Genomic DNA, 17,608 nt, shown 5'->3' with positions numbered 1-17,608 from the left:
CTCCTTCCCTTCTCTCCTACTCTCCTTCCATTCGTGCCATTCTCAGTGCCAGCAGCTTAGATGGGATAAAGTGTGATGCGTGAAGGCTGTCCAGATCTCTCACCCATCCCAGATGATAAACCCAGAAACTTCTCTGACTCTGGCATTGGCCTATGCCATCCACTTTGTCATTGTCTGCCCCCAACCCCTCATCCTTGCCCAGTTCAGGTGCCTCCGCAGCTTCCTTTGTGCCAATTTCCTGCTCATGGTCCTTCAAAGGCTCTATGTGGTCTACAAGAAAGATTTTTTTGGCTTAGTCTGCCCCACTTTTCTTTTTGACCCAAAGTCTTACTTTCTCTGCTCCAGCCATATATGAGTACGTGCATACGCACTTACTGGAACTGTCATGTCCTTCCCTTCTCCAGCCATGCCCTCCCATATACGCACCTACCCTCCTCGTCCTGTAGTTCCCACCTAGGCTACGAAGCCTTATAAACTCTTTCCTAATCAATTGGATGGAAACAAAATCCTTTCTGACATTTGAATACTTCCTTCAATGTGCATTTCTTCATTCCATTGTTGGGGCTACTGTCCTACAGATGCCCCCAATAACCACTATGATACTTTAGGAGGTAATGCAGCTTAGCAGTTCAGAATTTGCTGCATTGGTGTCAGATGGATCTAGGTCAAAATCTCAGCTCTCCCATTTACTAGTTGCATGACCTTGGGCAAATTCTTTAGCCTCTCTCACCCTCTGTTCCCTCATCTGTAAAGCTGAGTAATAGTAGTGTCTACTTCACCTGGTTGTTTTATGCTAAGGGGATAACGCATGATAAAGCGCTTAGCACAGCGGCTGTCACACAGTAAGTATTCAATAAATGCTATTATCTTTTAATTCTTGCTTCATTTAACTTTCCATGGCTGGTTTACCAGTAATGAAGACTGCCTGTGATACCAAATTTCTTGTTCTAGGGCTGTGCAACCTTTAAGATGGTCCAAAGAATACAAATGGAAGTCAGAGAAATGGAAGTGATAGTTTACTGTGTTGTAAGATTTTCAAGGGCAGGGATAATGTTCCTTTCATCTTTGTGTCTCCAGCCCTAGCGTGGGAATATAGTAAGCAATAAAAAATATAGGTTTAAGTCAATTAAATGTTGAGTTGCAAAAACTTCATTGCAATCACATACGGTCAGTTTTCATTTCTATTTATTTCTTATGGTGGTCAAAGTGAACTTCCAGAATGTTGGGATTCGTTCACTCTCTGCCCTTAAAAAAAGTGTGTGCGTGAGTGTGTATGTATGGTTGTATATATATATGTGTGTGAATACACACACACACACACACACATTTAAATTCTTAGCTTTCTAGTCTAGCTTCACTGTGTTTAGTGCATGTTTCTCTCTTTTCCTACCCTGCACTTTTTGGGTTTGGGTCTTTTACTAGGTTTCACCAGAGGTTTCTCCTTGGATTATAACCAAGCCAGAAGAGCCTTCCAGGAAAGAGAGCTACCTCCCTCTGACTTACTTGAGTTGGCCCTGGAGTGAAATCCTTCTCGCTTTCACAGTGAGCTGGAAGAGGCCCGTTAGGTCTGTGGATGACTGATGAGCGTTGCCATTTTATTGAAAATCTATTACGTTTATTTCTGGGCCGCGACACTGGACTTGTCACTATGTGGTTCATGCAACATGTAACTTCCTAGCGCAGATGTGTAAACGGGCATTCAGAGCGCTTACTTTGTTGGTACTCCTTAGGTTCTGGGAGCTTTAAACGTAGACGTCTAATGCATAAAGTTTAATTCAACACATTCCCTGAGTTTTTAATTACATGTCACGCACCATGTTAGGTACATTTTCTAGAAGGATTGAGACACTTAACACTTAAGTAGTTACTAGGGTGATGAGTGAAAGGTGGATTGTTCTTCCCTCACCCTCTCCTTTCTTTTCCCTTCCCACCCTTCCCAGCATAGAAAAGGAGACTTATCAGGAGGACAGTGAATCAGAATTATGGCCACCATTACCAAGATAAGCCGTTATCTGTGTTTTTACCGTGGAGAGAATGAAAGATCGGGTGTCCCCTAGGGCTTGGAGAACCTCAAGGATCTGCTCTTCCCCTCCACATGGAACCAAAGCCCTGAGGAGGCCCAGGGTGGTAGAAAAGACCCAGGTGTTCATGTGAGTGGAGGGAGGAAACAAGGGAATCCAAAGAAGGACCTCAGAGTCTTCCTTCACTCACCATCACTGGAGCACTGGCCTTTTCAAAGGGTTGGGAAGGGGGTGGTTGGAGAAGCATTTGGAAGTCTCATGGCCAGTGCACTGTGGTCACAGTGAGAATGGGACACACTCCTACTATTCAACTTCAGACAATATTAAGTTCTTTCCTGAGCCTTTGAGTTTCCAAAACTGTCACTTTATTCCAGCTGTAGGTTAACATCACTCCAATTCTGTGGCTTTGGCTGAGCTGACATTGGTGGGGTCTGTGAAGCTCTTTGAACTTCCATGTCTGACTTTTGGGTCTGCAGGTTGGCTGCTGACCTGGGCGGAGGGTTCCTGAAATGCAGCTGTCACTCCCTCTTCCTAGCCCTGATGACTGCCTCTTTCCCATGGGGGCGGGGGCATGGGGTTCGAGGGGGGCACTGCTACAGGCCCATAGCTTTTCCGCATTAAGGAGAGTAGAATAACCTTTCCTGAGGCATTTCTTGTGGAGAAGATGCCTTCTTTGGTTGTGAGCTTTGCAGTTAGACTGCCCTGGGCCCTTGTTCAGGCTCTGCCAGCTATTAGCTTTATGGCTTGAAACCGCTGGCTTAGGGAAGAATAGGTGTCTCAGGACTGAGCTCAGGAATGGAACAGGCAAGGGCCCTCCACCCAGTTAGGGGTGGAAGAGCAGCAAGTGAAACTGCAACAATAACCAGAGCTTGAATTTATTAAATAATAAAAATGAGAAAAGGAATTAGGAGCTCTTTACTGTTTCATAGCCAAGGATGAGGAGAACAGCAGGGGCAATCTTCTAATTGCCTCATGGTGCCAAGCGGTCCAGAAGGAAGGGGGCCTGAGAGAGGTGCTGAGAGGTCCCCGGAGACCATAAGACATTGGAGGGTGTGGCACAGGGAAGAGAAGCACATATTATCACTCATGTGGGTGAGTGGATAAGAAAGCCTTTCCCAGGAAAACACAAATGAAAAATTTAGTTGTTACACTAGGATACATGTCCCTGAATTTACCACCAAGTCTGAAGCTCGTTAACAAACCCATGCCATTAAATTTCAGGTCTGTTAAGGAGAGTCTAGACTAGGATGCAGAACAAGAACTCAGCTTGAGGACTGCACGTATTGAAATTCTGGCTCCGCCACTTGTTGGTTGTGCAAGTTTTCCCTCTCTAAGCCCCAATTTTCTGTTTGAAAAATGGGTAGAATCATTGTACCCACTTATTATCGTTATTGGGAGAATTAATGGGTTAGACCCTATAAACGGCTTGACTTGGGAAATGCCCCACACCCCCCAAATGGTAGGTATTTTTATATTCAGAACACTAACGTTTTAATATTATCATGTACTTAGCATCAAACATCGTTGATTTAGTCATTATGTATTAATAATTCCTGATCGTACTGGGCCATTGTGCCCTGGCTCTAGAGTGAAAGGTTCAGCCTGGGTGTTCGTGGGCAGGTGAGGGCAGGCAGTATATGCTGTGCTTCGGAATGAGGCAGGGCTTTCTTTGTCTCCTGTCAGAGACATTAGCACAGACCTAGGCCGCCAGGGAGACTTCAGAATTATAGGCCTGTGGCTATTTCCACAGGGAGTAGGGTGTTTGGGATTGAGGCAGAGACTACCATCTCTAGAGGACTTCTGTATGTTCTGGACACAAGTGTCCCTTATCATAGAATGTCATGGAAACTTCTTTCATGGACCATTTAGGAACACTGAACTAGAGGTCCAACCTCATCTTATTTATTCATGCCTGGAGGGGAGACTTGAATTTGGCTCACAATTTAGGTTTGGACATACTAAGTTCTGTCCACTAGCCTGGGGAGGGCAGTCTCCAAAGAGGGTCAGGCTTGAGGGAAGATCATGCAGTCCCTAAAGAGAAAGTCACCTGGAATGAAGACGTTTGCCAGAGAGAGTCAGATTAAGCAGCGAGGCTAAAAAGAATTAGGGGTCTCCAGGTACGCGTTGGCTCCATTCCCATGCCCACTCCCTCGCCACCCCTCTCCCCAAAGGGTGCTCTAGAAAAGGGTTGTGTGCTAAGGTAAGAACTGTCACTTGAGCCCAACACCTCTGCTGTGGGAACCCCAGAGAACAGGAGAAGATCCTTGGAGGTAGGTGGTCAGGGCCCTACGGGAGTCAGGACAATAACAGTAACAGCAATTGCAGGGCAGTGAGGCAGGGTAACCCTGAGCGAGAGGACAGAATCATGGAATATGAATTTCACCTCTCCATGAAGTACCTACTGTCTAGATTGTGGAGAGCCTAGAAGCGTGCCTGGCACATAGTAGGTGCTCAGTAAACGTTAGCCGTTATTGTTGGAGGGCAGTCTTCCAGATGGAACTCCTGAAGGGAATAGTTGGGAGTGAAATCCTGGGAAAAGACTGGGCAGTCTGGAGTATGGCTATCAATGTGACCCATGGAGGGTGAAAGCACGGGCATCTCAGGAACGCGCACACAGGACCCGCTTCCCTACCAGCTCTCCCACCAGCTTTTTGGTCCTTCTGGCCTCTGATCCCGAGGCTGGGGCCCAGAGAAGACACTGGTTTGTATATAGCTCATGGTTGATTCCTCTGCATCAAACTGCTGGCTCTGCTACGGGCTTGTTCAACAGCCTGTTCTGGGGTGGTTTGAACAGTGTTTCTAAAAGCCCCGACTATTCCCTACACTTTGCATTTGGTGCAGGGGTACTTGTCAGGACAAACCTTGCTTGGTTTCCTTCACACTGTTCTAGCAGCAGGGAGAGTACTCTTTTTACTTCTCTACTACAGCAGCTCATCTCCTTCCGCCTGCTGAAGTCCCCTTCTTGCGGAGACCCTGTTCATTTTTCAAGGCTCTGCTCATGTTAGGATAAATCATTCCTTGCTCCCAGAATTCCTTATTTATACATTACACTTGCTCATTATCCCATTCATTCTGCAATAATTCCCATGCCTCTGCTTCCCTCGTTGTGTTGTAAGTTCTTTGAGAGAGCACCCATGCACCCGTGTGTGTGTTGTGTTCATCATTTTACCCCCATGGGGTCATATCATGTTTTCTAAATCTAACACGAAGTAGGCAATATCATTATCCCCATTTTAAAGATGAGAAAACTGAGGCTCAGAAAAGGTAAGTGCCTTGTTTAAGACCACCCGGCTAGTGGGTGAAGCAGCCAACATCCAGGCAATCCAGGGTGCCAGCCTTATCCATTCATTACACCTACTGTCTTTTATGGGGGAAACCTAAATACTCCATGAATTGATCAGCTTCACAGGCCTTGCTCTGAAGATGATCTACAATACTTATTCCTGCCCTTTGGGGGTGATAGACCATTTCCCCTTCTGAAAAGACTGTGTCCAAATGATGCTAAGATCAGCATCTTCTTGAATTGCCTGTCATTGCTAAAACCAACCAACCAACCAACCAACCAACCAACCAAACTGCCAGAAGTGTCATATAGTGGCAGTGCTTCTTTATCCTTAGCACAGACAAGCCTCTGTGGGACTGGTAGATACATGAGTAAAATTTCAAATTATAAGCCCTCCAGTTTGAAAGATTTGAATAAGCCTGCTTCTGATCAGCTAACATTGCAGTTCCTCTAGCTGAGTAATTTATCCAGGAGCATTAATATATTGGGTCTATTCATGTCTTAGGAAAATGTTCTAGTAACTCATTTTCTCTTTTCTGTTAAAGTCATTGAATTGAATCAACCTCTCAATGAAACTCTTTTAAAATCCATTAATGAAAATGTTAGTACATTAACAGAGTACCAGGATATCCATCTAGATTTAAATATTTATTGGGCAAACAGGAGAAATGATTAAATACCCTTATGAAAATCAATCAAAACTGTCCCCTAAGCCTTGTCTTGTAAATAGTGTCACATACCAGCCACACTCACCCTCTCATCTGCTTTTTTGGCACTAAATCCAGTCAGCTGAGACCAAGCTACCATGTAAGGAACAGATTAAACTAACATCCATCAAGGTGAAAGATAATTATTACTTGTGTCAGACAACACCTGTTTTTGCCGCATTCCTCAACTTAGTTAAACTGGAGACAGGCTAAACTTTCCACTGAATTTTCCATTTGACAGTTGCTCCAGGCAGTGTGTCTGTAGAACACCCTTGCTATGTTTACATTTTGAGGCAGATTAAAAATGTCATCTGTGAAATATAACCTGAAAATCTCAAACTGTTATATATTCACATATATAAATATAGGGGCTGAATGGGAGTCAGACTGAAGGAGAAGGCAAACCTTTAGCTGCTTCTCAAGCAGAAATCTTTCATCATGCATCTTTTATGATGTTAAACGTGCAGATTGTCCACAGATATTCTTCATACTTCATTCAGATCGTGGTGTTGTTGATCACTCTTCACTTTACAGTTTTAGGACTATTAATCATTTCTCAACATCTTGTGGCATTTTCTTACCAATAGACAGCCAGAAGTCAGGTGCCATTTGGAATATGTGAGTCCTGGGTCTCCATTTCCATGTCTATAATGACATTTTTACCTGACAAAAGAATCTCTGACCTGGGGCAAAAATCTGAAATGAAGTGGTTTTTGTGTGTGTGTTTTTTTTTTAATCGAAAAGTGACACTGGCGTGGCTACTGCAGAAGTGCTAATGTCATTGCCAAGTACACTGCTTGGGTTGTCCCTTGATGGAAAACAGGAGAACAAAAAGTAAAGGAAAGGCCCTGGTGCACTTCCAGATGTTTAAGCTGGAACACGTTTTCTTACATGTCTAAGAGACAAAAGAAGAGAAAAAGGAGAACCTGTTAGCTTCTTGCTCTGGGGGAAGGTTATGGACCCTGCAGCTTTTCTGGGTGTTAATCTTACTCTTAACATCTGTGTTGACTTCAATCATTGTTCCTTTTGACTCACTCTAAATACAGGCTGCAGCCCAGCTGAAGGTGGAGGGGAAGGAAACATGAAGCTTCCCTTTAATATAGGTGTAGACATTAAAGGGCATTTAAAATACTTAATTCTTGGGATTACAGTAATGAGTATTGTTTTTAAACTCCTGCCGTCATCTCCAACTTCTCACCCTTCACATGCTCTCAGATTCCAAATTCTCTGATGGTTCCCAAATGTGCTCCCTCCTTGTCCCCGCACCCGCAAGCCAGCCCTTTTGCTTTCATTCAGACCTTCCTAATCCTTCACCTGGACTGTTGCTCTAGCCCTTTATCCTTCTCCAATCCAGTCTCTCCCCAATCCTGTCTATCTTCTGTGCACCAACAGTCATTTATCCCAAACACAAGTTCAGAGGTCACTTCTCTGTTAAAAACATCTAATTCCTCGACGATAGGTGGCTACATTTCTCACCCCTTATTGTGGCCTTCAAGACCTTTTGTAATCTGACCTCAACCTTCTAAATTAGTTCTACCAGTTAGGATGCTTTTGGCAGCAAGTGACAGAAACTACTTAAGCAATACAAAATGTATTATCTCAAGCTACAGGAAGTCCCCTAGTACGGCTGACTTGAGGTTGCTTGTTTCAAAGACTCAGTGAAATCCTGGAAGGGAAGGATTTCACTTCCCTTCCAGGCATCACAGCCAGTCCTAACAACACACAGATGAAGAGAAGAGGAAACATTCCTCAGAGCCCCCCTCCCTGGCTGACTTCCCTGCATCTCTCATTGGCCAGAACTGGGCTCGTACCCACTCCCCAATCAGCCGCTGATGAGAGGCTGGCATTACTCTCAGGCCAACCAGTCCCCTCCCACTCCCAAGTGGGGAGTGGTAGCAGCTTCCCCTGAGGCACATGCCTTCATGGGGCACAAGGGGGGACATGATCAAAACTGCAATTTTGTTAAGAAGAAATTAGAGGGATCTGATGCTGGACAGGCAGCACAGTGTCCACAGCCGGCTTTTCTGGCACCTGGAAGAGTTTACTGTTTCCTTAACCACGGTCCGCCACACCTACCATGGCCTTTGTATTTGTTCTCAAAAATGTCTGGCTTCCCCACTTTTTTTTCTGGAAAACTCATCTTCATCCTTCATGACTGCATTAGTTTCTTAATGCTTCTGTAACAAATTGCCAAAGACTTTGTGGCTTAAAACAACAAATTTATTATCTCACAGTGCTGGAGTTCAGAAGTCTGAAATGGGTCTTATGAGGCTATAATAAAGGTGTTGGCAGAGCTGTGTTCCTTCTCGAGGTTGCCTGCATTCCTTGGCTCGTGGCCACATCATTCTAACCCCTGCTTCTGTCATCACATCTTCTCTTTTGCTGACCCTCCTGCCGCTCATTTAAATGGACCATTGTGATTACATTGGGCCCACCCAGATAATCCAGGATAATCTCCCATCTCTAGATCCTTAGCTAAATCACATCTGCCAAGTCCCTTGTAAGATAATATAGGCACAGGTTCTGGGTGAAAGGACATGGACATCTTTGGGGAGGGGCCCTTATTTTGCCTACCATGATGACCTGGCACAAATGCCACCTTCTCTGCAATGTCTTCCCTAACTACCTTCCAGAAGGGTCACTGTGGTAGAAACATAAAGAAGAGATTGGAGGGAGGCAGGACATTTGTCAAAGACAGGGCACTGGTACCAGTGCCACCTCTTCTGATTGTCCACGGAAGGCTGGATGGTGATATTCTCTGGCCACTGCCTCTCTTGGCCCTGCTCTCTGGGCATGTTCTCTCACCAACCTTTCTCTGCTTTTTGACCTAATGTTGAACTTCCTTCAGGTCTGAGTCAGAGACTTTATACCCAACACATTGTGGTTTGTGGAGGTGTTTACTAAAGGAAACGAAGAGGAAATTCTACCCACAGGACAAAGTATTGGCTTTATCTGCCCCCAGGTTACAATGATTTTTCTAGAGTGAGCTTTCTCTTCTGACCATATACTGTCCTAGCCAGGCTGGGGATTCTTGTCTACAGACAAAAGTTGTTCAGGTCATGCCAGAATGTCTTTCTTCTCTCTCTCTCTCTCTCTCTCTCTCTCTCTCTCTCTCTCCCCTCAAATATTTATCATGCACCTGTGAGCAGCATGGTGGTGGGCACCATTGCTGTGAAGTACACAGTTCCCCAGAAAAAAACCCTGAGACATGGAAGATCTTTGTCAAGTGATTTGTTCACAAGTATTTCCAGGAAAAACCAGAATGGAGTGGGGAGTGGGGCAGGGAGGAGAGGAAACCAACCAAGGGTGCTCTATCAAGTAAAGTTCCAGAGAATGACTATGGATCACTCCCCAGGGGCTCTTTGAGACATGTAAGTCACTCCTGGATTGTCCCGATAAGGGGCAATTGTCATTGGTTAAGGGCTGCCTCCAGGGGGACATAAATTCCCAGGCACTTGTGTTCTTCCAGGGCCCCCAGGGAAAGCAATTCTGACAGCCCGAGGGGAGTCCTCAAAAGAGACCCAGGTGCTGTTGGGAATGAAAGCCCACTGGGAGCCATTTGCCCGGAGATGGTGCTGGGATCCTCTGGATCCTCTTGGGATCCACTGACATCCTCCGCTACACCAGGGAAGGCCCTATGTTCAGGTCTTTTCTCTTCTTAGGTGGCCTAGGCATCCCTACCCCCCTAGCCCACTCCCCGTTAGGTCTTCTGTGACACCCTGGCCTCTGGAGAACGCTGCGCTTCTCAAGCCCAGATTCTCTGGGTAGTCTTCAGGTCATGCCATGCTTCTTGGATTGTCCAGGCTTGGGAATCCTGAAGGAAGAAGCCCAGTTTCTTTTAGCACACTAAAATTTCTTGTGCCGACTTTCCAGTCACCTCAGGAAAAGCCAAGCCTGTTTCTACCAAAAACTACTTTGTTGCCTGAGGATGGTGGATGTATCTGTGTCCAAGAGAGGCTGAGTTTCTACCCACTGTCTATCACTGTGTGTCGGCAGTTGGATCAGCCTCCTGAGCACCTAGGCAGTAAAGGAGGCCATCTTGTCCCTGGATGATCACCTTGTCTCCCCTGAGGTTCTCTCCCTGCTTTCCCATCCGTGTAGCTTGACTCCACTCTTGATCCTGCTCGCTTGGCTTAGACTTCCCTACCACTTCTGCACTTGAGGTAGACAGTTTTACCTAAAGCTTCTAACTCCTTTTCTCTGAGGTGCTACAGTCACAAGGTGCCACCATCCCTTTCTTAGGTGTTGACAAATGATGCTGTCCACCTAGGTAACTCAAATGGAGAACTTCCCCAACACATATCATTGTTTTAAAAAATGCAGTAGCAACTTTAGTATAAACCAATATATAAGTAATAACAATAAGTACAACAACAGCTAATATTCGTACACTAAGCCATATAATTTATATGCATCATTGCATTTTATTCTTTAACCCCCAACAATCCTTTAAGGTGGGAAATGTCATTATCACCATTTTACTGGTGGGGAAATTGAGGCTCAGAGAGGTTAAGTAATGCCACAGAGCTTGCAGAGTTGAGACTTGAATCCAAGTCTTTCTGAGTCCATACTCATAAAGTCCATGCTCTGACTTATCACCTTATATTGCCGCCTACCTCACAGTGAGGAAGGAGTCTCTTACTCAGAGTTGAGGACATTGAATAGGAATGGATGGATCTGGCAAATGAGAGTGTTTTTTTCAGAGCTTTGGATTCCAATGGTACTTGGTCACCTCATTTATTAGATTCCCTACCCAAGAATAAAGTAGAAAATAGGTTCTTTATCCCAAATCCTTTTCAGATGTGTTGGCCACCAAAGCAGCCTCCATCACCCCAAAGTGAGTCACTATACAAACCAGTTTTATTTCAATTGTGCTTTTCTGGAAGAAGGGCTTAGGCCCTCCACATTAGCTTTTTTAAAAAGGGCATTTCTGGAAGCCCCACCCAATAATTGCTCCTTTTGTCTGTTTGGCCAGACTGTGTCAAATGATTACCCACTCCTAGCTGCAAGTCAGGCTGAAAAATAAAGTTGGTGTTTTGGTTGTTTTTAAAGCTTGGCGTCCCCAATGATATCAGTGTTTTATTAGGGAGAAAGGGATAATGGATACTGGATAAACAACGCATAGTATTTGTTATACCACACTTCTATTTTCACTTCCTTTTTCGATTGAGAATTCATTGCCTATTATTTCAAATAATCTTGGGTCAACATTCTAAATTCCCTGGCATTGTCCCAAAGACATCCAAATTTACTGTGTCCCCAAAAGAATATATCATCTTCCTAAATATATTCCAGTTCATCTGAGTGAATGGCACTACTGTCAATTCAGTTATTTAAATCAGAAATATAGGCATCCTCCTTATTTATTCTTTAGTCCTCACATCCAATCAGTGACCAAGCCTGTGATTTTCATCCCCATTTCTCTGATCTCTACTTCTCTATCTTTTCCTTGCTTCATCCAGCAGTGTATGAAAAGCATAATATGTCATGATCAAGTAAGTTTATGCTAGGGTTACAAGGATGGTTCAATTTAAAGAAATCTACCAATGTGAGTCACTATATTAACAAATTAAAGGAGAAACCATAAGATCATAGAATGAGAAAAACATTTAATAAAATTGACACCTTTTCCCGTAGTTAAAAACAAACAAGAACAAAATACATAAGAATTAATTTAGCCAGGGAGATGCAAGACTTAAACACTAAAACTACAAAACATTGCTGAAAGAAATTAAAGAGTACCTAAGTAATTGTAAAGACATCTTGTGTTCATGGATTGGAAGGCTTAATATTGTTAAGATGGAAATGCTATCGAGGAGATCTACAGATTCAGTGCAATCATTATCAAAATTCCAATATCCTTTTTTTTCAGAAATGGAAAAGGTGATCCTAAAATTCATATGAAATTGCCAAGAACTTCAAACAGTCAAAACAATTGAAAAAGAAAAACAAAATTTGAGGGCTTACACTTTCTAATTTCAGAATGCACTTCCCAGTTTTAAAGCTACAGTAATAAAGACAGGCTAAGGATAAAATCACAGATCTATGGAATGAAATTGAGAGTCCAGAAATAAACCCAGCATCTATGATCAACTTATTTTTGAAAATGGTGCCAAAATTATTCAGTTGGGGGTGGGGGAAAATAATCTATTCAACAAATTGTGCTGGGACAACTGGATATTCACAAGGAAGAAAAGAAAAGAAAGTTAATCCTTACCTCACACTATATTCAAAGTTAACTTAAAATGGATAAAAGACCCAATTTAAGAGCTAAAAACCATAAAATTCTTGGAAGAAAACAAAGGAGTAGATCTTCATGATATTGGATTTGGCAATGGTTTCTTAGTTGTGATACCAAAAGCACAGCAACAAAAGGAAAAATAGATAAATTGGATTTTATCAAAATTGAAAACTTTAATACATCAAAGGACACTATCAAAAAACTGAAAAGACAACTTACAGAATGGAGGAAGGTATTTGCAAATCATATATTTGACAAGAATCTAGTATTCAGAATATATAAATAAGTCTTGCAATTGAATAACAAGAAGGTAAACAACTCAATTAAAAAATGGGCAAATGATTTCAATAGACATTTCTCCAAAGAAGAAATACAAATGGCTAACAAGTATATGAAAAGATACTCAACATCATTAGTCATTAGGAAAATGCAAATCAAAACTATAATGAAATACCACTTCACATTCACTAGGATAGCTATAATAACAATAAAAAAGGGAAAATAACAAGTGATGGTGATAATGTGGAGAAACTGGAACTCATACGTTGTGGTGGGAATGTAAAATGGTACAAACATTGTGGAAAACATTTTGGCAGTTTTTCAGTATATTAAATATAGAATTACCATTTGACCCAATAATTCCATTCCTGGGTGTGTACCCAAAAGAATTCAAAACAGGTGTTAAAACAAAAACTTGTACACGAATGTTCATAGCAGCACTATTCATAATAGCTAAAAGATGGAAAAATCCAAGTGTCCATCAACTGACAATGGATAAACAAAATGTGGATAAAGAAAATATTATTTGAATAAAGAAATAAAGTAGTGATACATGCTAAAACATAGGTGAATCTTAATTATGCTACATGAAAGAAGCCAGACACAAAAGGTCATATTGTCTGATTCATATATATGAAAAGGAATATGATTCCATATATCTTAAATATCCATAATATGCAATTCTGTAGAGACATAAGACAGATTAATGGGTGCCAGGGAGGAAATGAGGAGCAACTGCTTACTGGGCAAGGATTTCCTTCTGTGGTGATAAAAATGTTCTAGAACTAAATGGTGGCAATGGTTGCACAACATTGTAAATGTACTAAATGTCACCAATAGTAAATTTTATGTGTATTTTACCACAAAAAACGCAAAAAGCCCAAAAGCAAACAAAGAAACATCAAACTTTCAGTAAAATCGTAACAGAAGCTGACTTCTTTAAACTGATAAAATGTATCTACTAGAAACCTATACTAAAGATGCTAAATGATAAAGCATTAGAATTCTTCTCACTATTGTTGGTAATAGCAAGGATGTCCAAATTATTCCTACTACCAACATTGGACTAAAAATCTTAGACAATGCAATATGACAAGAAATAGAAATAAAGTCCTTTTGGATCTTTAAAACCATAAAGGTTTTCAGTGTCCTCTATGTGAAGGTGATAATTAAAACCTTCAGGATAGGTGAACCCCAAATGGAAGAATGACAAGAGGTCTAACTATAACTTTGAAAAATTCTCATGTGTGTGGTGGGATGGGGTAGAAAATAAAGAAAAATAACTGAGAAAGGACAGAGAAAAAAACAAAACTAGTATAATATGTTGCCATTATAATATGTGGCAGTGTAGGAAGAGTTTCAGGAAGGTTATAAATTCTGTGGTCAGGATATCAGTTCTATGGAGAGACTGAAGAGAACAAAAGCCAAAAATACTATTTTCTTGATGTTGGTGACTTTTGAGAAAATAGCCTTAGTGGAAGGAGTAGAAACTGGCTTGAAGGAGAGCTGGGGGAAGGAGAAACAGTGGTAGAGACCATTCCTTTGAAAAGCTGAGTGGTGATTAATAAACAGTGGTGGTGCCTGACATGGCTTGTGTGGCAGGGGATGGATTGGGGGCTTTAGTTTACCCATCAGCTCTATTAATCTTCACAAAACTATTCCAAATAAACAATTTAAGCAAAAACAGTGCTTGGTCTTCTGAAAAGTCTCCAGCTCACCCTATTCACTAGAATATTGTCACCAAATCACTCATCTATTGAAATCCTGTAGCTACCACTGTTGAGAAATCATTTTAATTTACTTGTTTAAGATGCTCATAGCATCTCTATCAGGGCACATTCTGAGCCTAGTTTTGGTTCTGAATTATTCTCTGTGCTTGGTGATGAATCCAACTGTACAGCTGGGGCAGCAGCAGGGGTAGCAAAGTCCAAGCAAAAGCCAGTTGGAGGCAAGGCACAACTTCCAAAACTTCTCCTTTTCATCTTCCTGCATGATCTGATCAAAACTGTGCACAATTTGCATATTTCCTTTCTTTTTTTTTTTGCAGCAGGAACATTCTTATTTTATTAATAGATTAATTTAGTTTTCAAACTGATACATACTCTGTATCTTTCTTATAAAATGTCACATCAACAGCCACCCCGGTGCCTCACTGAATCCTGATCTCTGTGTCTGCCTCAAGGCTGTGTTCTGATTTGTAGAATTCACTCGTAGTGCTTTTGGTTCAAATGTTAGTAGTGATGTATGACCCTAAGAGAGCAGAAGGTGATAATCTCTCTTCTGGTAAAGAAATATTGTGCCCAATCTTATATTTTATGCAGTAAGTTCTGATCCTGTTTATTCTAAGTGTATATCTGGTATAGAATTCTGTAATGGATTCTGTAGATGAAATAGCTCCAGTCTCATTTCTCATCAAGAAATGCTAAAAAAAATATGTGCGTGCTTCCCTTGCTGACTTTATGCAAGAACACTCTTGTGGAATGTTTTCTCCAGTAGTTCTCTCCTTACCCCATTCTTCCACAGATTCATACTCGTCCCGTTGTGCTCAAGTCATCCATCTCCATGATGGTTTCTCTGGCTTGCCCAGACTGGGTTGACCTTTCTACTCTTTGTGTATTTAACTTTTCTGTAATTCATATTTTACTTTTCTAATACATGTGTTTGTGATGGTGGCATTAGTGTTATTGCCTCCACTGGACAGGGAGCTTCTTGAGAACAGAGACTCTGACTATCTCATTGTCACGGCCCCGATGCCTAGCTCTTTGCTCAGCACTTGGTTGCTTATGAAGTATTTGTTAATTGGATTGTACTGCGCCACGGTTATGGAAATACATGCAAAAAGTCATTGGAACACTGAGTAAAGGTTGGCCAGGCCTCAAATTCTCTAGGCATGGGGAAAGGATTTTCTTGACAGAAGAAACAATAAGTGCAAAATGTATGGAGACATAAAAAACTGTGCTTACTCAGAGAAAGGTGGGACATTTAGTGTGATGGGAAAGTAGAGGCTGGAGAAGGTGGTTTGATCCTGATGAGGTGTACCCTAAGATATGTGGACTTTAGTAACAGGAGCCCAACAGTTTTTTTTTTTTTTTTTTTTTTTAAGTAAGAGAAGGACATAAGGAGACTTGTTTTTTGTTTTTTTTTTTAAAAAGCTAACTCTAGAACCCTAGTGTAAACTAAGGACTTTGGGTAATAATAAGGTGTCGATCTAGGTTCATCAATTGCAATGAATGTACCTCTCTCGTGGGGATGTTGATAGTGGGGGAGGCTGTGTATGTGTGGGGCCAGTGGGTATATGGGAAATCTCTGTATCTTCTTCTCAATTTTTCTGTGAACCTAAAACTGCTCTGAAGAATAAAGTCTATTAAAAAAACCAAACCAAAACAAAATGTAACTCTAGCAGTAGTGGGATTCTAACGGGTGGCCTTGGTAAGATCGTTTCTTTTATGTGTTCCAGAAGTAGAAAGGGCTACATTTTTTATTGGGCATTATGACTGTCAATTGTCATAGTCCTGCAAATCACACTAGGTCTAGGCATGGTCTTCTGACCAGAAACCAAAAGTGAATAGGAAGACCTTAGCGGACTGTCAGAAGTTTCAGCCTAGAAAAATAGATCTCATGTTTTTCAGTGGGAAGAATTAAACTGGACAAGCAGAAGGCCAGAAGGACAAGGCTGTGTCCAGAAGCCACCTGGCCAAGAGACAACAGAGAATTGGAAGAGATGAAAACAAAGACAAGAGTATCCGTGAAGTCGGGAGCTTCCTTAAGTGGCCAGAAACAATTAGTTTCTTTTAGGATTATAGATGTGGGTGTTTAATGGATCTCTTTGTTGCTTCTAAGGGAATTCTTGAAAAAGCAGTGTGGTATGGGCCTTAGGACAAATAATCTTCATTTTTAACACTTTCTCCACCATGTCAAGCTGTATTCTTTGGATGTGTTTCTTAATTTCTCCAGTCCTCAATCTCCTAATCTGTAAAATGAGGACAATGGTACCTCACACAATGACAGAGGCTTATTTAATGTATGTACAAACATTTAGTAAAATGTCTGGAAATAACACAGGAATTGTTATTTTTCTAAGCCTGCATTTAAAAGTTTCGACTTTCCCAAGAGAGGAAGACGTATTGAAGTCTCTTGTCTTTAGAGGATTTGGCATGTTGCTCACTTAGGAAAAGCTACTCCTTTGCCAGTCTGTTTCCTAGAGTGGGTGGGTCATGGTTCTCACACTACATCTTGTCTGTAGAGGGTACTGCTGGTGGCTGGGCTCCCCACATGGGCTGCCCTGAGGGAGGAGGTCTCCACATGGTGTGGCTGTGGGAGGCCTGGCCTTTGGTTTTGTGTGTGCCCAGTGCTGCCGAGGCTGCTTCTGTTTGTGGCTTGGCCTCTCTGCTTCCTACTCCGCCTATGAGGAGCCACACTGTCTGTTCTAGGAGCCAAGCCTGTCTGCTACTGCTGGTTCCTGGGAATCAGCCACTTCCCTCTTCTGGGGAAGCACATCATCACAACATGGATAACTGCCACTGGGAAATTCACCCCTGCCTGAAATAGGGCAATGCAACAACATGGAAAGGCAAATTATGAGCTGAATGTACTCTGGTATGTCTACTGAGTGTGTCTTTCCAGCTCATCCATGATGGATCCCCACAGGTGGGCAGAGAAATTGAAAGGACCTCAGATCACCATGAAGTCCTCCAAAGAGCCAGTTTATGGCCAAGGATGATACCCACCCTATAGGTTTGTTATAATAATGGAATGGTCCTAAACTTACCGATTTTATGAATCATTAAAACTTCAAAATAATATTGGGGTCTGATATTGGATTGACATTATTTTTTTGTCAAATAAGATATTAAAAACAGAACACACCAAAACAAAACTTTCATCCACTCTGATCATCACTTCATAATAGAAAAAGGATTTCAATGTAGAAGGAAATCTAGGGAGAGAACAATATCAAAGTAAAGAACATTTTTTAAAAATTTGAAAACTTCCAATGTCAATAATTATAGACTAGGTATATATCAGACAAACTCCCCTGCTGAGAATAACTAGAAAAGCTAAACAAAATATATTTAAA

This window comes from Rhinolophus ferrumequinum, chromosome 16 (genome assembly GCF_004115265.2).
Source record: "Rhinolophus ferrumequinum isolate MPI-CBG mRhiFer1 chromosome 16, mRhiFer1_v1.p, whole genome shotgun sequence".
In the NCBI taxonomy this organism is placed as follows: Eukaryota; Metazoa; Chordata; class Mammalia; order Chiroptera; family Rhinolophidae; genus Rhinolophus; species Rhinolophus ferrumequinum.
Note: the sequence above shows the minus strand (reverse complement) of the source record.